Consider the following 22855-nt stretch of genomic DNA (forward strand, 5'->3'; position numbering starts at 1 on the left):
TAATCAACGGTTTAATAAACGGTTTGAATGTAGGTTTATCCAGTTTAACCAATTCAATGTCCAGTTTGATTTTTAAAATATTGGTAGCTTTACCAATATATTCTATTAGAATAATTAAATGTTTCAATTACACTTTTGATATTCCTATTTCAAGAGATTTATAGAATTAGGTTCCATATTATAAATTCAAACTGTTTTTTCTACCTCTAACATTTTCAAATGATATATTACATATGATACATGAGATATTATCATATAGAATTATTTGTAGAATTTTAAAGATAAAAATATAAATTATATGATATTAAAAAATAGATATGTCAACTTTTAATCCAAAAATGAGGGAAGAAGACCAATTTTTTTTTGTAATACTTTAGAGATAAAAAATATATCTTAAGCATTATCCAAAAATGGACAAATTATCAATTTGAAGTAAAAAAAATGAGAAAAAGAATGAAAATTGTTTAAAATTTAAAATAGGGAGACTATATGAATGAGATAAAATAGGCAACCCAAAATTATAATCAAACCAAATATATATTAGTCAAATATACATATTTTATTGTTAAAACTATTTATTTTGTTTGAATTTATTTTTATATCTAAAGTATTTACTAAATATGCTTTACTTTAAAATATTAAAAAATATTTATTCTCTCCAACAAATCAATTATATTATATTTGTTCTTTTTATATAAATTTGAGGTTTTGCATAGACAGAATACGCATTCACTCTATTGAAATTGAAGCTATTCAAAATGACTAAGTTTTCTTTCATGCCAATTTTTGTCATTTTCTTTATTTTTTCAGGTATATAAATTTTGTTATTGTATTTCGTAGCTAACTTAATATGTGGTAATGTTGATTTATTTTCTTAACATGATCAAAAACTTAATTATTATAGGAGTGTAATTATGCTTTTCTTATTCACAGTTGTAACAATGAGATGTCAAGCTGATCAAGTATGTACCACTCCCCGTGAAGGTGATTGTTTCCTTGCTGGATGTAGACAATGGTGCTCTCAAACTTATAATGGCAACGGACATTGCGAGGCCTATGGAAACCCTTCTAGTCCTAAATATAAATGCATTTGTGTACATAAATGTTAAGTCTATAACAAATATATCACAAATGTTTCAATTTAAATGTAAGAGCGAATCAAAATAAATTCAATTTTCTTGCTACATGTTAGCTTTTCCTTCTCTGTTTATTTATATATTATTTGACACCAAAGTCTAGTTCCGATCGGCTAAAATCTAGTTCTCTCGATAAACACTTTACATCAAAGATATTCACAAGAACACTAACCGCAATAAGATTATCTAACTTAAAAGGTGTAGTTGTCTTTTACCTCATTTTCATCATTTTGGTGCTAAAAATATTTATTTCCCACCAACCATACATGCATGCAGTCTAATATATGTTGGATTGTCATTATAAACTAATCAGAAATACCATGGCACAAATCTACATGTTGGATTTGCATCTTACTTCGAGTAGCTTAGGATGTTCAGGTAATACCTAAATTGTCAAACTCTTCTTAATGTACCTAAACTTAACCTTTCATACCTCTAACTCTATATTTTCCCGATTTGCTCATGATCAAAAATTTTTAAAGAATTATTTTTGCGGCGACTTCAATAAATAAAAAATAAATTCCTGCGGATAAGGCATTGGCAATAAATTCCATAGGATTGCCTGCGGTTTTTATAGCGGAAACTACATTTTATATCAAGGGTATATAAATGAAATATGAGTAAAGTTAGGATGGTGGTTATTGAACCTTCGCTTTAATGCAAATTAGACCAAGGAATCTACCACGTGGAAAATAATTTCAGTTGGTATTTTATTGAAACAAAAGTTATATATAATTATTAATATCTCTTTTGAGAATCTTTTTTTTATAAATCAAACATCATTTGCGCGCAACTGCAGAGACCTATCCTCGACTCAAATAGTATTATAAGGCGATAAACTTTTCCCTTAAGAGATTTAGCACCGCCCAAGGCTGAGTTCAAACTCAAGACCTTTGATTAAGCTAGAAGAAACCGTACCATCTAAACCAAATGCTCTTAGGTCGAACACACCATTTGTTTGATTAAAATCTCTTTAATTATAAACATACTATTTTATAAATAAAATATTTTTAATTATAAACACATTATTACTTTGTAAATAAAAACATCACATCCCAACAATGAATTTGCTTGAAAAAAACAATATCTCTTTTTGACCTTAAACACCTAACAATAACAGTAAATTATTCATAAATTTTTTACTGGTTCGATTCGGATGGTTCAATCGATTGAATTGGGATAATTCTACTCAGTTAACCCATTTAAAACCTTTATGAATTAATATTAGAGTAAAATTGAAAAAATCGGATTAACCCATCCAAAATCGTTCTAACCAAATAATATTAACCAATTTTGTAAAATCGTCTGATTCAAAAATATGCATCAAATTTCACATTTTTAATTTGAAAAATAGTTTAATACGTCAATATCAAAACTTAAAACATTCAAACATTCACACAAAAATTCCTTGTTTTTTCTACAAGCATACAAAATACTTTGTTATAGTTATTCTTTCAACCGCGCTTGACCATCATGACTCCGCCTCTTTCAAACATAGTCACACTGTCCAACTCAATATTGCTTGTCATTCAACTCAATATTGTTCGTCGTTGTCAACTTATCACCTGTTTATCGTCATTCAAATCAATTTTGCTTACTTTTATTCAATTAGGTATACGGTATTGTTTACTTTTAATAAATTTATTCTATTTTAATTAGATATTCTTAATTATTTTATTTTTATTTTAGGATTTATGTTCTATTATTTTAATTTTGGTTTGAATTGATTTAATTAATTTATTGAAATTATTTAATTGTTCAAATTTTTTTTAAATGAAAGTTGAAATTAAGTGTACAACTAAGTTGTTTTTTATGTATACTATTGATATTGTTGTATTAAGTTTGTCATATATTTTGAAATATTTATTTTATTAAGTTGTGAAGTGTATGACATATCTATGAAATGTAATTTCATATTACTAATTTATTTAATCAACGGTTTAATAAACGGTTTGAATGTAGGTTTATCCAGTTTAACCAATTCAATGTCCAGTTTGATTTTTAAAATATTGGTAGCTTTACCAATATATTCTATTAGAATAATTAAATGTTTCAATTACACTTTTGATATTCCTATTTCAAGAGATTTATAGAATTAGGTTCCATATTATAAATTCAAACTGTTTTTTCTACCTCTAACATTTTCAAATGATATATTACATATGATACATGAGATATTATCATATAGAATTATTTGTAGAATTTTAAAGATAAAAAATATAAATTATATGATATTAAAAAATAGATATGTCAACTTTTAATCCTAAAATGAGGGAAGAAGACCAATTTTTTTTTGTAATACTTTAGAGATAAAAAATATATCTTAAGCATTATCCAAAAATGGACAAATTATCAATTTGAAGTAAAAAAAATGAGAAAAAGAATGAAAATTGTTTAAAATTTAAAATAGGGAGACTATATGAATGAGATAAAATAGGCAACCCAAAAATTATAATCAAACCAAATATATATTAGTCAAATATACATATTTTATTGTTAAAACTATTTATTTTGTTTGAATTTATTTTTATATCTAAAGTATTTACTAAATATGCTTTACTTTAAAATATTAAAAAATATTTATTCTCTCCAACAAATCAATTTATATTATATTTGTTCTTTTTATATAAATTCGAGGTTTTGCATAGACAGAATACGCATTCACTCTATTGAAATTGAAGCTATTCAAAATGACTAAGTTTTCTTTCATGCCAATTTTTGTCATTTTCTTTATTTTTTCAGGTATATAAATTTTGTTATTGTATTTCGTAGCACTTAAATATGTGGTAATGTTGATTTATTTTCTTAACATGATCAAAAACTTAATTATTATAGGAGTGTAATTATGCTTTTCTTATTCACAGTTGTAACAATGAGATGTCAAGCTGATCAAGTATGTACCACTCCCCGTGAAGGTGATTGTTTCCTTGCTGGATGTAGACAATGGTGCTCTCAAACTTATAATGGCAACGGACATTGCGAGGCCTATGGAAACCCTTCTAGTCCTAAATATAAATGCATTTGTGTACATAAATGTTAAGTCTATAACAAATATATCACAAATGTTTCAATTTTAAATGTAAGAGCGAATCAAAATAAATTCAATTTTCTTGCTACATGTTAGCTTTTCCTTCTCTGTTTTATTTATATATTATTTGACACCAAAGTCTAGTTCCAATCGGCTAAAATCTAGTTCTCTCGATAAACACTTTACATCAAAGATATTCACAAGAACACTAACCGCAATAAGATTATCTAACTTAAAAGGTGTAGTTGTCTTTTACCTCATTTTCATCATTTTGGTGCTAAAAATATTTATTTCCCAACTAACCATACATGCATGCAGTCTAATATATGTTGGATTGTCATTATAAACTAATTAGAAAATACCATGGCACAAATCTACATGTTGGATTTGCATCTTACTTCGGGTAGCTTAGGATATTCAGGTAATACATAAATTGTCAAACTCTTCAAATGTACCTAAACTTAACCTTTCATACCTCTAACTCTATATTTTCCCGATTTGCTCATGATCAAAATTTTTTAAAGAATTATTTTTGCGGCGACTTCAATAAATAAAAAATAAATTCCTGCGGATAAGGCATTGGCAACAAATTCCATAGGATTGCATGCGGTTTTTATAGCGGAAACTACATTTTATATCAAGGGTATATAAATGAAATATAAGTAAAGTTAGGATGGTGGTTATTGAACCTTCGTTTTAATGCAAATTAGACCAAGGAATCTACCACGTGGAAAATAATTTCAGTTGGTATTTTATTGAAACAAAAGTTATATATAATTTATTAATATCTCTTTTGAGAATATTTTTTTTATAAATCAAATATCATCTGCGCGCAACTGCAGAGACCTATCCTCGACTCAAATAGTATTATAAGGCGATAAACTTTTCCCTTAAGAGATTTAGCACCGCCCAAGGCTGAGTTCAAACTCAAGACCTTTGATTAAGCTAGAAGAAACCCTACCATCTAAACCAAATGCTCTTAGGTCGAACACACCATTTTGTTTGATTAAAATCTCTTTAATTATAAACATACTATTTTATAAATAAAAATATTTTTAATTATAAACACATTATTACTTTGTAACTAAAAACATCACATTCCAACAATGAATTTGCTTGAAAAAAACAATATCTCTTTTTGACCTTAAACACCTAACAATAACAGTAAAGTATTCATAAATTTTTTACCGGTTCGATTCGGATGGCTCAATCGATTGAATTGGGATAATTCGACTCAGTTAACCCATTTAAAACCATTATGAATTAATATTAGAATAAAATTCAAAAAATCGGATTAACCCATCCAAAATCGTTCTAACCAAATAATATTAACCAATTTTGTAAACTCGTCTGATTCAAAAATATGCATCAAATTTCACATTTTTAATTTGAAAAATAGTTTAATATGTCAATATCAAAACTTAAAACATTCAAACATTCACACAAAAATTCCTTGTTTTTTCTACAAGCATACAAAATACTTTGTTATAGTTATTCTTTCAACCGCTCTTGACCATCATGACTCCGCCTCTTTCAAACATAGTCACACTGTCCAACTCAATATTGCTTGTCATTCAACTCAATATTGTTCGTCGTTGTCAACTTATCACCTGTTTATCGTCATTCAAATCAATTTTGCTTACTTTTATTCAATTAGGTATACGGTATTGTTTACTTTTAATAAATTTATTCTATTTTAATTAGATATTCTTAATTATTTTATTTTTATTTTAGGATTTATGTTCTATTATTTTAATTTTGGTTTGAATTGATTTAATTTAATTTATTGAAATTATTTTATTTGTTCCAATTTTTTTTAAATGAAAGTTGAAATTAAGTGTACAACTAAGTTGTGTTTTTATGTATACTATTGATATTGTTGTATTAAGTTTGTCATATATTTTGAAATATTTATTTTATTAAGTTGTGAAGTGTATGACATATCTATGAAATGTAATTTCATATTACTAATTTATTTAATCAACGGTTTAATAAACGGTTTGAATGTAGGTTTATCCAGTTTAACCAATTCAATGTCCAGTTTGATTTTTAAAATTGGTAGCTTTACCAATATATTCTATTAGAATATTAAATGTTTCAATTACACTTTTGATATTCCTATTTCAAGAGATTTATAGAATTAGGTTCCATATTATAAATTCAAACTGTTTTTTCTACCTCTAACATTTTCAAATGATATATTACATATGATACATGAGATATTATCATATAGAATTATTTGTAGAATTTTAAAGATAAAAAATATAAATTATATGATATTAAAAAATAGATATGTCAACTTTTAATCCAAAAATGAGGGAAGAAGACCAATTTTTTTTTGTAATACTTTAGAGATAAAAAAATATATCTTAAGCATTATCCAAAAATGGACAAATTATCAATTTGAAGTAAAAAAAATGAGAAAAAGAATGAAAATTGTTTAAAATTTAAAATAGGGAGACTATATGAATGAGATAAAATAGGCAACCCAAAATTATAATCAAACCAAATATATATTAGTCAAATATACATATTTTATTGTTAAAACTATTTATTTTGTTTGAATTTATTTTTATATCTAAAGTATTTACTAAATATGCTTTACTTTAAAATATTAAAAAATATTTATTCTCTCCAACAAATCAATTATATTATATTTGTTCTTTTTATATAAATTCGAGGTTTTGCATAGACAGAATACGCATTCACTCTATTGAAATTGAAGCTATTCAAAATGACTAAGTTTTTCTTTCATGCCAATTTTTGTCATTTTCTTTATCTTTTCAGGAATATAAATTTTGTTATTGTATTTCGTAGCACTTAAATATGTGGTAATGTTGATTTATTTTCTTAACATGATCAAAAACTTAATTATTATAGGAGTGTAATTATGCTTTCTTATTCACAGTTGTAACAATGAGATGTCAAGCTGATCAAGTATGTACCACTCCCCGTGAAGGTGATTGTTTCCTTGCTGGATGTAGACAATGGTGCTCTCAAACTTATAATGGCAACGGACATTGCGAGGCCTATGGAAACCCTTCTAGTCCTAAATATAAATGCATTTGTGTACATAAATGTTAAGTCTATAACAAATATATCACAAATGTTTCAATTTTAAATGTAAGAGCGAATCAAAATAAATTCAATTTTCTTGCTACATGTTAGCTTTTCCTTCTCTGTTTTTATTTATATATTATTTGACACCAAAGTCTAGTTCCGATCGGCTAAAATCTAGTTCTCTCGATAAACACTTTACATCAAAGATATTCACAAGAACACTAACCGCAATAAGATTATCTAACTTAAAAGGTGTAGTTGTCTTTTACCTCATTTTCATCATTTTGGTGCTAAAATATTTATTTCCCAACTAACCATACATGCATGCAGTCTAATATATGTTGGATTGTCATTATAAACTAATTAGAAAATACCATGGCACAAATCTACATGTTGGATTTGCATCTTACTTCGAGTAGCTTAGGATATTCAGGTAATACATAAATTGTCAAACTCTTCAAATGTACCTAAACTTAACCTTTCATACCTCTAACTCTATATTTTCCCGATTTGCTCATGATCAAAATTTTTAAAGAATTATTTTTGCGGCGACTTCAATAAATAAAAAATAAATTCCTGCGGATAAGGCATTGGCAACAAATTCCATAGGATTGCATGCGGTTTTTATAGCGGAAACTACATTTTATATCAAGGGTATATAAATGAAATATAAGTAAAGTTAGGATGGTGGTTATTGAACCTTCGCTTTAATGCAAATTAGACCAAGGAATCTACCACGTGGAAAATAATTTCAGTTGGTATTTTATTGAAACAAAAGTTATATATAATTTATTAATATCTCTTTTGAGAATATTTTTTTATAAATCAAATATCATCTGCGCGCAACTGCAGAGACCTATCCTCGACTCAAATAGTATTATAAGGCGATAAACTTTTCCCTTAAGAGATTTAGCACCGCCCAAGGCTGAGTTCAAACTCAAGACCTTTGATTAAGCTAGAAGAAACCCTACCATCTAAACCAAATGCTCTTAGGTCGAACACACCATTTTGTTTGATTAAAATCTCTTTAATTATAAACATACTATTTTATAAATAAAAATATTTTTAATTATAAACACATTATTACTTTGTAACTAAAAACATCACATTCCAACAATGAATTTGCTTGAAAAAAACAATATCTCTTTTTGACCTTAAACACCTAACAATAACAGTAAAGTATTCATAAATTTTTTACCGGTTCGATTCGGATGGCTCAATCGATTGAATTGGGATAATTCGACTCAGTTAACCCATTTAAAACCATTATGAATTAATATTAGAATAAAATTCAAAAAATCGGATTAACCCATCCAAAATCGTTCTAACCAAATAATATTAACCAATTTTGTAAACTCGTCTGATTCAAAAATATGCATCAAATTTCACATTTTTAATTTGAAAAATAGTTTAATATGTCAATATCAAAACTTAAAACATTCAAACATTCACACAAAAATTCCTTGTTTTTTCTACAAGCATACAAAATACTTTGTTATAGTTATTCTTTCAACCGCTCTTGACCATCATGACTCCGCCTCTTTCAAACATAGTCACACTGTCCAACTCAATATTGCTTGTCATTCAACTCAATATTGTTCGTCGTTGTCAACTTATCACCTGTTTATCGTCATTCAAATCAATTTTGCTTACTTTTATTCAATTAGGTATACGGTATTGTTTACTTTTAATAAATTATTCTATTTTAATTAGATATTCTTAATTATTTTATTTATTTTAGGATTTATGTTCTATTATTTTAATTTTGGTTTGAATTGATTTAATTTAATTTATTGAAATTATTTTATTTGTTCCAATTTTTTTTAAATGAAAGTTGAAATTAAGTGTACAACTAAGTTGTGTTTTTATGTATACTATTGATATTGTTGTATTAAGTTTGTCATATATTTGAAATATTTATTTTATTAAGTTGTGAAGTGTATGACATATCTATGAAATGTAATTTCATATTACTAATTTATTTAATCAACGGTTTAATAAACGGTTTGAATGTAGGTTTATCCAGTTTAACCAATTCAATGTCCAGTTTGATTTTTAAAATATTGGTAGCTTTACCAATATATTCTATTAGAATATTTAAATGTTTCAATTACACTTTTGATATTCCTATTTCAAGAGATTTATAGAATTAGGTTCCATATTATAAATTCAAACTGTTTTTTCTACCTCTAACATTTTCAAATGATATATTACATATGATACATGAGATATTATCATATAGAATATTTGTAGAATTTTAAAGATAAAAAATATAAATTATATGATATTAAAAAATAGATATGTCAACTTTTAATCCAAAAAATGAGGGAAGAAGACCAATTTTTTTTTGTAATACTTTAGAGATAAAAAATATATCTTAAGCATTATCCAAAAATGGACAAATTATCAATTTGAAGTAAAAAAAATGAGAAAAAGAATGAAAATTGTTTAAAATTTAAAATAGGGAGACTATATGAATGAGATAAAATAGGCAACCCAAAATTATAATCAAACCAAATATATATTAGTCAAATATACATATTTTTATTGTTAAAACTATTTATTTTGTTTGAATTTATTTTTATATCTAAAGTATTTACTAAATATGCTTTACTTTAAAATATTAAAAAATATTTATTCTCTCCAACAAATCAATTATATTATATTTGTTCTTTTTATATAAATTCGAGGTTTTGCATAGACAGAATACGCATTCACTCTATTGAAATTGAAGCTATTCAAAATGACTAAGTTTTCTTTCATGCCAATTTTTGTCATTTTCTTTATCTTTTCAGGAATATAAATTTTGTTATTGTATTTCGTAGCACTTAAATATGTGGTAATGTTGATTTATTTTCTTAACATGATCAAAAACTTAATTATTATAGGAGTGTAATTATGCTTTTCTTATTCACAGTTGTAACAATGAGATGTCAAGCTGATCAAGTATGTACCACTCCCCGTGAAGGTGATTGTTTCCTTGCTGGATGTAGACAATGGTGCTCTCAAACTTATAATGGCAACGGACATTGCGAGGCCTATGGAAACCCTTCTAGTCCTAAATATAAATGCATTTGTGTACATAAATGTTAAGTCTATAACAAATATATCACAAATGTTTCAATTTTAAATGTAAGAGCGAATCAAAATAAATTCAATTTTCTTGCTACATGTTAGCTTTTCCTTCTCTGTTTTTATTTATATATTATTTGACACCAAAGTCTAGTTCCGATCGGCTAAAATCTAGTTCTCTCGATAAACACTTTACATCAAAGATATTCACAAGAACACTAACCGCAATAAGATTATCTAACTTAAAAGGTGTAGTTGTCTTTTACCTCATTTTCATCATTTTGGTGCTAAAAATATTTATTTCCCAACTAACCATACATGCATGCAGTCTAATATATGTTGGATTGTCATTATAAACTAATTAGAAAATACCATGGCACAAATCTACATGTTGGATTTGCATCTTACTTCGAGTAGCTTAGGATATTCAGGTAATACATAAATTGTCAAACTCTTCAAATGTACCTAAACTTAACCTTTCATACCTCTAACTCTATATTTTCCCGATTTGCTCATGATCAAAATTTTTTAAAGAATTATTTTTGCGGCGACTTCAATAAATAAAAAATAAATTCCTGCGGATAAGGCATTGGCAACAAATTCCATAGGATTGCATGCGGTTTTTATAGCGGAAACTACATTTTATATCAAGGGTATATAAATGAAATATAAGTAAAGTTAGGATGGTGGTTATTGAACCTTCGCTTTAATGCAAATTAGACCAAGGAATCAACCACGTAGAAAATAATTTCAGTTGGTATTTTATTGAAACAAAAGTTATATATAATTTATTAATATCTCTTTTGAGAATATTTTTTTTATAAATCAAACATCATCTGCGCGCAACTGCAGAGACCTATCCTCGACTCAAATAGTATTATAAGGCGATAAACTTTTCCCTTAAGAGATTTAGCACCGCCCAAGGCTGAGTTCAAACTCAAGACCTTTGATTAAGCTAGAAGAAACCGTACCATCTAAACCAAATGCTCTTAGGTCGAACACACCATTTTGTTTGATTAAAATCTCTTTAATTATAAACATACTATTTTATAAATAAAAATATTTTTAATTATAAACACATTATTACTTTGTAACTAAAAACATCACATTCCAACAATGAATTTGCTTGAAAAAAACAATATCTCTTTTTGACCTTAAACACCTAACAATAACAGTAAAGTATTCATAAATTTTTTACCGGTTCGATTCGGATGGCTCAATCGATTGAATTGGGATAATTCGACTCAGTTAACCCATTTAAAACCATTATGAATTAATATTAGAGTAAAATTGAAAAAATCGGATTAACCCATCCAAAATCGTTCTAACCAAATAATATTAACAAATTTTGTAAACTCGTCTGATTCAAAAATATGCATCAAATTTCACATTTTTAATTTGAAAAATAGTTTAATATGTCAATATCAAAACTTAAAACATTCAAACATTCACACAAAAATTCCTTGTTTTTTCTACAAGCATACAAAATACTTTGTTATAGTTATTCTTTCAACCGCGCTTCACCATCATGACTCCGCCTCTTTCAAACATAGTCACAATGTCCAACTCAATATTGGTTGTCATTTACCTCAATATTGTTCATCGTTGTCAACTTATGACCTGTTTATCGTCATTGAAATCAATTTTGCTTACTTTTATTCAATTAGGTATACGGTATTGTTTACTTTTAATAATTTTATTCTATTTTAATTAGATATTCTTAATTATTTTATTTTTATTTTAGGATTTATGTTCTATTATTTTAATTTTGGTTTGAATTGATTTAATTTAATTTATTGAAATTATTTAATTTGTTCAAATTTTTTTTAAATGAAAGATGAAATTAAGTGTACAACTAAGTTGTGTTATTATGTATACTATTGATATTGTTGTATTAAGTTTGTCATATATTTTGAAATATTTATTTTATTAAGTTGTGAAGCGTATGACATATCTATGAAATGTAATTTCATATTACTAATTTATTTAATCAACGGTTTAATAAACGGTTTGAATGTAGGTTTATCCAGATTAACCAATTCAATGTCCAGTTTGATTTTTAAAATATTGGTAGTTTTACCAATATATTCTATTAAAATAATTAAATGTTTTAATTACACTTTTGATATTCCTATTTCAAGAGATTTATTAAATTAGTTTCCATATTATAAATTCAAACCGTTTTTTTCTCCCTCTAACATTTTCAAATGATATATTACTTATGATACATGAGATATTATCATATAGAATTATTTGTAGAATTTTAAAGATAAGAAATATAAATTACATGATATTAAAAAATAGATATGTCAACTTTTAATCCAAAAATGAGAGAAGAAGACCAAATTTTTTTTGTAATACTTTAGAGATAAAAAATATATGGTAAGCATTATTCAAAAATGGACAAATTACCAATTTGAAGTAAAAAAAATGAGAAAAAGAATCAAAATTGTTTAAAATTTAAAATAGGTAGACTATATGAATGAGATAAAATAGGCAACCCAAAATTATAATCAAACCAAATATATATTTTATTGTTCAAACTATTTATTTTGTTTGAATTTATTTTTATATCTAAAGTATTACTAAATATGCTTTAATTTAAAATATTAAAAAGTATTTATTCTCTCCAACAAATAAAGTATATTATATTTGTTCTTTTTATATAAATTCGAGGTTTTGCATAGACAGAATACGCATTCACTCTATTGAAATTGAAGCTATTCAAAATGACTAAGTTTTCTTTCATGCCAATTTTTGTCATTTTCTTTATTTTTTCAGGTATATAAATTTTGTTATTGTATTTCGTAGAACTAAATTATGTGTTAATGTTGATTTATTTTGTTAACATGATCAAAAACTTAATTATTATAGGAGTGTAATTATGCTTTTCTTATTCACAGTTGTAACAATGAGATGTCAAGCTGATCAAGTATGTACCACTCCCCGTGAAGGTGATTGTTTCCTTGCTGGATGTAGACAATGGTGCTCTCAAACTTATAATGGCAACGGACATTGCGAGGCCTATGGAAACCCTTCTAGTCCTAAATATAAATGCATTTGTGTACATAAATGTTAAGTCTATAACAAATATATCACAAATGTTTCAATTTTAAATGTAAGAGCGAATCAAAATAAATTCAATTTTCTTGCTACATGTTAGCTTTTCCTTCTCTGTTTTTATTTATATATTATTTGACACCAAAGTCTAGTTCTGATCGGCTAAAATCTAGTTCTCTCGATAAACACTTTACACCAAAGATATTCACAAGAACGCTAACCGCAATAAGATTATCTAACTTAAATAATGTAGTTGTCTTTTACCTCATTTTCATCATTTTGGTGCTAAAAATATTTATTTCCCAACCAACCATACATGCATGCAGTCTAATTTATGTTGGATTGTCATTATAAACTAATCAGAAAATACCATGGCACAAATCTACATGTTGGATTTGCATCTTACTTCGAGTAGCTTAGGATGTTCAGGTATTACCTAAACTTTTAAACTCTTCAAATGTACCTAAACTCAACCTTTCATACCTCTAACTCTATATTTTCCTGATTTCCTCATGATTAAAATTTTTTAAAGAATTATTTTTGCGGCGACTTCAATAAATAAAAAATAAATTCCTGCGGATAAGGCATTGGCAACAAATTCCATAGGATTGCCTGCGGTTTTTATAGCGGAAACTACATTTTATATCAAGGGTATATAAATGAAATATGAGTAAAGTTAGGATGGTGGTTATTGAACCTTCGCTTTAATGCAAATTAGACCAAGGAATCTACCACGTGGAAAATAATTTCAGTTGGTATTTTATTGAAACAAAAGTTATATATAATTTATTAATATCTCTTTTGAGAATATTATTTTTATAAATCAAACATCATCTGCGTGCAACTGGAGAGACTTATCCTCGACTCAAATAGTATTATAAGGCGATAAACTTTTCCCTTAAGAGATTTAGCACCGCCCAAGGCTGAGTTCAAACTCAAGACCTTTGATTAAGCTAGAAGAAACCCTACCATCTAAACCAAATGCTCTTAGGTCGAACACACCATTTTGTTTGATTAAAATCTCTTTAATTATAAACATACTATTTTATAAATAAAAAATATTTTTAATTATAAACACATTATTATTTTGTAAATAAAAACATCACATCCCAACAATGAATTTGCTTGAAAAAAACAATATCTCTTTTGACCTTAAGCACATAACAATAACAGTAAAGTATTCCTAATTGTTTTACCGGATTGAGTCGGATGGTTCAATTGATTGAATTGGGATAATTCGGCTCAGTTAACCCATTTAAAACCTTTATGAATTAATATTAGAGTAAAATTGAAAAAAAACGGATTAACCCATCTAAAATCTTTCTATCCACAGAACATGAACCAATTTTGTAAAATTGTCTCGTTAAATAAAAGCATCAGATTTCTCATTTAAATATTTTTAAAAAATTAATGTGTCAATATTGAAACTTAAAACATTCAAATATTCTCCCCCCAAAAGATTCCTTGTGTTTTCTACAAGCAGACAAAATACTCTGTTATAGTTATTCTTTCAACCATGCTTCATCATCATCATTCCATCTCTTTCAAACATAGTTACATTGGCTAACTCAATATTGATTTTCGTTCAACTCAATATTGATTGTCGTTGTAAAGTTGTGAGATTGATAGAATTAGTTTCCATATTATAAATTCAAACTGGTTTTTTCTAACTCTACCATTTTCAAATGATATATTACTTATAATACATGAGATATTATCATATAGAATTATATATTAAAGATAAAAAAATTTAAATATAGGTTATTAGAAAATTGACATGTCAATTTTTAATCCAAAAATGAGAGAAGAAGACCAAAACAATGTTGTTAGAACTATGGAGATAAAAAATATAAGTTATACATTATTAAAAAAATGGACAAATTATCAAGGAGAAGTAAAAGAAAAAGAAGAAAAAAATAATCAAAATTGATTGAAATTTAAAATAAGAGACTATTTGAATGAGATAAAATAGACAATCCAAAATTATAATCAAGCCGATAATATATTAGTCAAATATACATATTATATTATTTAAAATATTTATTTGTTTGAATTCATTTTTATATCTAAAGTATTTACTGTATATGCTTTAATTTAAAATATTAAAAAATATTTATTCTATTCAACTTATCAATTATTTTATATTTTTTATTTTTATAAATATTTGAGGTTTTGCATTCAGTCTATTAAAGTTGAAGCTATTCAAAATGACAAATATTTCTTTCATGCTAATTTTTGTCATTTTCTTTATTTTTTCATGTTTATAAATTTTGTTATTGTATTTCATAGCACTTAAGTATGTGGTAATGTTTATTTGTTTTGTTAACAAGATCAAAAACTTATTTTTTATAAGAATGCTTTTCTTTTTCATAGTTGTAACAATGACATGTGAAGGAGATCAAGTATGTAGCACTCCCCGTGAAGGTGATTGTTTCCTTGGTGGATGTCGATAATGGTGCTCTCAAACTTATTATGGTAACGAACATTGTGAGGCCTATGGTGACCCTGTTAGTCCTAAATATAAATGCATTTGTGTACATAAATGTTAAGTCTATAACAAATATATCACAAATGTTTCAATTTTAAATGTAAGAGCGTATCAAAATAAATTCAATTTTTCTGCTATATGTTAGCTTTTCCTTCTCTGTTTTTATTTATATATTATTTGACAGCAAATTTTAGTTCCGATCAGCTAAAATATAGTTCTCACGATAAACACTTGACATTAAAGATATTCACAAGAACACCATATAACTCTCACGATAAACACTTGACATTAAAGATATTCACAAGAACACCAACTACAGTAAGGTTACCTAACTTAAAAGGTGTAGTTGTCTTTTATCTCATTTTCATTATTTTGGTGCTAAAAATACTTATTTACCAACCAACCAACCATACATGCAGTCAGTCAGTCTAATTTATGTTGGGCAGTCATTATGAACTAATGGGAAAATACTATGGCACAAATCATTAAAGTTAGGACGGTCGGTATTGAACATACACTCTAATGCAAATTGGGCCAAGGAATCTACCACTAGGACAATAATTTCAGTTGGTATTTTATTAAAACTAAAGTAAAATATAATTTATTAATATCTTTTTTAAGAACATTTTTTTTATAAATCAGACGTCATATGTGCGCTACTACAAAAACTTACCCTCGAGTCAAAGAGTATTATAAGGTGGAAAAGTTCTCCCTTAAGGGATTTAGCACTGCCCAAGGCTGAGTTCAAACTCAAGACCTTTGATTAAGCTAGAAGAAACCCTACCGTCTAACCAAATACTCTTAGGCCGAACACACCATTTTGTTTGATAAAAATCAATTTAGATATAAACATACTATTTCATAAATAAAAAATATTTTAATTATAAACGCATTATTATTTTGTAAATAAAAACATCACATCCCAAAAATGAATCTGCATGAAAAAACAATATCTCTTTTTGACCTTAAACACATAACAATAACAGTAAAGTATACATCAATGTTTTACTGGATCGAATCAGATGGTTTAGTGGAATGAATTGGGAGAATCCAGCACAGTCAGCCTTTTAAAACCTTTTAGTCAATTAATATGAGAGTAAAATTGAAAAAATCGGATTAACCCATCCAAAATCATTCTAACCAAAGAACATGAATCAATTTTGTAAAATCGTATGATTCAAAAAATGCATCGAATTTCTCCTTTTTAATTTAAAAAAAAAGTTTGATATGTGAATATCAAAACTTAAAAGATTCAAACATTCAAACAAAAAAAATCCTTGTTTTTTCTACAAGCATACAAACTACTTTGTTATAGTTTTTCTTTCAACCACGCTTCATTATCATCACTCCGTCTCTTTCAAACATAGTCACACTGTCCAACTCAATATTGGTTGTCGTTCAACTCAACATTATTTGTTGTTGTAAAGTTATGACTTGTTTATCGTCATTCACATTGTCACACTCAAATTTGTTTATCGTCATTCAATTAAGTATACGGTATTATTTATTTTAATAATTTTAATCTATTTAATTTAAATATTCTTAATTATTTTAGTTTTATTTTAGGTATTCTATTCAATTATTTTAATTTTGGTTTGAATTGATTTAACTTAATTTATTAAAATTCTTTAATTTGTTCATATTTTTCTTAAATGAAGGTTGATGTTAAGTATACGACTATGTTGTATTATTATGTATAATATTGATATTGTTGTATTAAGTTTATCATATATTTTGAAATATTTATTTTATTAAGTTGTGAAGTGTATGACATATCTATGAAATTTATTTTCATATTAATAATTTATTTTATAAATGGTTTAATAAATGGTTTTAATGTAGGTTTATCCAGTTTAACCAATTAAACCTTAAATCAAAAATTTCACCGATTCAATGTCCAGTTTGATTTATAGAACATAGGTATACATGATGAAGATGAGTATATTTACCAATATATTCTATTAGAATAATTAATAACTTTAATTACACTTTTAATATTCCTATTTCACGAGATTGATAAAATTAGTTCCCATATTATAAATTCAAATTGTATTTTTCTCCCTCTAACATTTTCAAATGATATATTACTTATGATACATGAGATATATCATATATAATTATATTTATAATTTTAAAGATAAAAAATGTAACACCCAGATATAATATATGTCTAGAATACATATTATACATAGTATAATACTGGTACTTAAATACATAAGCGCCTAGCGGCAACAATGTATATTTTACATGCCCAAAAGAAAATACTACATGGCACAAAATATACACAAAAGTGCCCAAAATAAAAGCATTGGTTAGGGGTATCCGTTGGTGAACAACTAGCCACACAAAAAAAGCAACAGCGTATACAAGATAAAGGTGTTGAGCTAACGACATAAAACAAGAGGCAGCCCAACTTTTTAAGTTTTGTTATAGCTTTTACATTAAAAGTATAGGTATTAAAGAGTGAGAGTGAATGTAAAACTTGAAAAAATTTCCATTTTTGAAAAATCATGTTTCTCTGCTACCTGCTAAGCACAACCAGGGGCCGTTAAGCGTGCTCTGCTGCACATGTAAAAATATTTCAGTCCATTGATCCACTTTCACCCAGGTCTTTTGACCCATTTTGAACTTATTTTATTTTATGTTTCGTAGTTTAGTTTAGTTTAATATTAAGTTATTAATTTGTTAAAGATTTGTTTTATGTATGTCCCAAAAGCTTGTCTTTGTTTGGCTTGAGAAAACATGGAGTGATTGTTTTAAGTTTGATTGGATCAAAAAGAAAATGTCATGGTAATGATAAATTTTTTGAAAGGATGATACGTTATTAAGGTACATGTTTAATGTTTTCTATAACATAACATGAATATAAAACTTATGCTTTGTACAAATATCATACCATTCATTCTTTTGCAATACTTGTCCGTGTTTGAATCAGTTTAGATCATAGGAAAATGTGAGGAAACTTTCCATTGTTCACTATATGCATAGGAGACCAATAATTCTTGTTTTAGCTCGTTTGAATTATGTTTAATCTTGCATTAATTTTAATTTGTATGAAAGCACTAAAATGATCAAGGCATTTTGTTTGGTTTTGAGCACAACCACTTGACAAAAAAAGTGGCCTACCTTGTGAGCGAGTGAGGATTTGCTTACCCCCTTTGAGCCTTATGTCAGGATCCATTTTGATGTCAACTTTTGGAACTTGTACACAACCTAGTTAGTTCATTGTTGATTTTAGATTGGATTTTGAAATTTTTTTCTTGAACCCTTAACTATAAATTGTAGTTTGAATTTTTACCCTTGCCTTAGAAAGTTTGGGAGCATTCACATTACAATGATTGGTTGCATTCAAGTTGGGGAAATTTTTTTGGTTGCTATGAGGTTGAGAAGGAAAAGCACTGAAAAAGAAAAAAAAAAGAAAATAAGTTGTGCTAATAATTTGTGTGAAAAGGTGTAACAATTGTGCAAGGTGAATAAAATTTGTGAATGCTTGAGATTGTGAGAAGTGTTCACTCCCATGTGATTAGGAAAGATTTTCGTTTCAATTACCTTTAGAAATGACATTTATTTCTTGCCCAAGCCACATTATAACCCTTTAAGTCCTTGTGATTTGTGTTTTATGCTTTCAATATCATTTTTTTTTTTGGATAAATGCATAATTTGATCTAGATGTTAGCAAGATTGTTGGGTGTGATTCAAGTCCCTCAAATTTTTTCTTCATCCATTGACGAAGTTGTGTGTTAGGTATGATTCATCTTTGAAAATGTATATTTTTAGAATTTTTGACATGTGTTTTATGCTTATAATTTGTTTCATAGTCATGGTATCGTTGTATTATAGTGGCAAGCATTGCTTTGCTTGTACTTTTGAAATTTGAACCATGCATTTGTTTCCGTTTGTAAAAACTTGTTAATCATGATTGCTTCGTGATTGATTTTATTTTCTTTAGGGTAATTTATTCTTGTTTGAGGACAAACAAGTTCTAAGTTTAGGAGAGTTTTATAAGTGCTAAATTATGGTAATTTTGTGTGTGAATAATTGGCACTTATTGACTTCTTTCAATTGATTTTCTTGCGTAAATCTCAACTTTTGCGTATATATTATATATTTTGCGTTATCATGTAAATATTGCTTAATTTGATAGTTTTCATCTCTTTTTGTAGGTTTTTATGCATAATTTAAGCATTGGGATCAATGGATGATAACGAGAAATAGTATCGTGTTTTTAGGCCTATTTCACATGTTATCCGTTTTATTTGTTTTGCAGTTGCTAGATGATTTCATTGGTGATTTGGAAGCCTTGCGGAAAAGGAGCGAAAAAGGAGCTAAAAAGGAGAAAAAGAGTTGGATTTGGCCATTCTGAATAGATGGCGTTCTCCACCTGCTAGATGGTGTTATCCACCTCCAGTGCCTGCCACGCCACTTAGGTTTTGAAGGAATGGCGTTCGCCATTCCCCTAATGGTGTTCGTCATTATCATGCAGAATGCAGTTCTGCATAGTGGGCAGTTTTTCTAGCAATTTCTCAACCTACACTCCTACCACTAAGTCTACACGTTCCAAGCAGTTGCCAAGGGCCTGGACTCTCTATATAGGGCCATTCTTGGAGTGTTTGGGATCCATCGAATTCATGCGGAAGCTCTGTCAAAATTTATTCTTAGTTTTAGGTAGAAAATTACTTGTAAAGTGACAATAACTCACATCGAGGGATTGTCACACCTTTTTTAATTTTTGTATCGTTTGTACTTTGGATCAAGAACAAGCTTGCCGCCATTTTTAAGTTCAAATTAATTCAAGTTTCATTTTACGTAATTTCATGTTTTTTACCGCTTTTAATATTTGTATGCTTTACCGCTTTTCATTACTTGCATGCCATGCTATTATCAGGTTTAAATGCTTTAATCATGTTGCTTTCAATTAATACCATGCCTTGCTAAATCATGTCGCTTTATCATAACTTTTAAACCTTTAGAAATTAGTATCTTTATTCCCGTTCATAACCTTATAACCTTTAGAAATTAGCTTTGCATTGCAACGATAGATAACATTAGTTTGACTATTAGTCTTTGTGGGTTCAATAATCTTTTAAAACTACACGATAGGCTGTGCACTTGTAGTCATCATCCGACAGACACGTCTTGACGCGATCAAGTTTTTGGTGCCGTTGTCGAGGACTAATTTAGTCAATATTGTGATTCCTTTGTTGTGTAGTATAGACTAAGGCAACAAATTTTATTTTTCCTTTGTCGATTGTATGCCAAACACTCGCTCTCATAGCAAGGAGTTAGAGAAACCAATTAATGATATCGAGCGTTATCTTAATTTAAAACTCCGAATCAACAAATTTCATATTAAATACAATCTTTTAGATCCTATTATCCCAATTCCAAAACCGACACCAATCATGGTCGAAAGACCACAAAAGCGTCTGTTGAAGTATCATGTTGTTCCATCACAAGTAGGACCACATAACAGCATTGCTGCCCCTGGCATCAATCAAAACGCTTTTGAGTTGAAACCTTCGTTGTTATCATCCGTTCAACAAAACCAATTTTCAGGCAGTCTTACAGACGATCATAACTTCCATTTGTCAGTCTTTGTGCAGTATGCAGACACAGTGAAAGGAAATGGTGTCAAACAAGAAGCGATTAGACTACGTCTTTTCCCTTTTTCCTTAAGAGATAGAGCTAGATCTTGGCTCTAGTATCTACCTTCAAACTCTGTAACCGTATGGGACGAGTTGAAGAAAGTCTTCTTAGACCGATATTTTCCACCAAGCAAAACAGTTATGCTAAGAGCTCAAATCAACAGATTTAAGCATAAAGACAATGAATATTTTTTCGATGCTTGGGAAAGATACAAGGACATGATGCGACTTTGTCTGGACCATGGACTTGAAGAATGGTTAATTATCCATACTTTCTACAATGGTCTGTTGTATAACACTAAGATGAATTTAGACGCTGCCGCAGGTAGTGCTCTAATGGGCAAACCGTATGGAGAAGCTTATGAACTCATAGAGAACATGGCTCAAAATCATTTCCAATGGGGAGGTGAACGTGCTACTGTAGAAAAACCAACTCGGAAAGGTAGAACGTACGAAGTTAATGGCATAGACCGCGTCAATGCTAAAGTGGATGCGCTTACTCAAAAGATTGAAGGCTTGGCCATAACACCAACAACTACCATAGCTGCTTTAACACCAAACTGTGAATTATGTGGGACCCCTGGGCACACTAATGCTCATTGTCAGTTATTGGCGGGTATTCCTACCAACCAAGTAAATTACGCTCAAGGAAACCCATATTCCAAGACTTATAATCTTGGATGGAGACACCATATGAACCTTTCTTATAAAAATAACAATGCTTTATTTCCTCCAAACCTAACACCTACTATTCCACCTATTATCAGAAAGGAGCCCTTGTTGCTCCACAAGCACCTAGAAAGTCAAATTTGGAGATCATGATGAAAAACTTTATGAACGCCCAAGCTCAAAAAAATAAAGAATTTGAAAATCAAAATGCTCATATGAGTGAACTGATAAAACAATTGTCAAATAAGTTTGATGTTATGGCTACACATAACAAAATGGTAGAAACCCAGATCTCCCAAGTAGCCCAACAAAAAGCCACAATAGCAACCCCAACTGGAGAATTTCCTGGTCAACCACAACCAAGCCCAAAAGGCCATGCTAACGCTATCACACTTCGAAGTGGAACAGAACTAGATGAACCAGTTGACCCAAGAATCCAAAACCCGACCATGTATCGAAATTCTGGTAAGGGAACCGAAAAGGTAAACGAACCAACCAGTGATGGAAAAGAAGACGAAAGCGGAGAGGAAAAAGATAAAAAAAAAAACCACCTTATGTGCCTCCGCCACCATACAAACCACGTATACCTTATCCCCAAAGACTTGTTAAGTCCAAAAATGAAGGACGATTTAAGAAATTCGTAGAACTTCTGAAGCAACTTAATATCACTATACCATTCACATAAGCCATTACGCAA

General features: G+C 28.1%; 2 long non-coding RNA genes across 7 annotated transcripts; both read left to right on the top strand.

Annotated features, from left to right (window-relative positions):
• The first annotated feature begins 717 nt into the window (after positions 1 to 717).
• On the top strand, positions 718 to 10395 carry LOC127132537 (uncharacterized). Of its 6 annotated transcripts, none has more exons than XR_007806767.1 (2): positions 718 to 810; positions 10142 to 10395. It is a non-coding gene; the product is annotated as an uncharacterized LOC127132537 (long non-coding RNA). The 6 variants fall into 6 exon arrangements; XR_007806765.1 differs by lacking the exon at positions 10142 to 10395 and adding an exon at positions 7073 to 7326; XR_007806764.1 differs by lacking the exon at positions 10142 to 10395 and adding an exon at positions 4001 to 4254.
• Positions 10396 to 12984: 2589 nt separating this feature from the next.
• Positions 12985 to 13453, top strand: LOC127132539 (uncharacterized). The gene is made up of 2 exons (XR_007806769.1): positions 12985 to 13077; positions 13200 to 13453. It is a non-coding gene; the product is annotated as an uncharacterized LOC127132539 (long non-coding RNA).
• The last annotated feature ends 9402 nt before the right edge of the window (positions 13454 to 22855 follow it).

The sequence above is a fragment of the Lathyrus oleraceus genome, chromosome 3, assembly GCF_024323335.1.
Source record: "Lathyrus oleraceus cultivar Zhongwan6 chromosome 3, CAAS_Psat_ZW6_1.0, whole genome shotgun sequence".
NCBI classification, from domain to species: domain Eukaryota; kingdom Viridiplantae; phylum Streptophyta; class Magnoliopsida; order Fabales; family Fabaceae; genus Lathyrus; species Lathyrus oleraceus.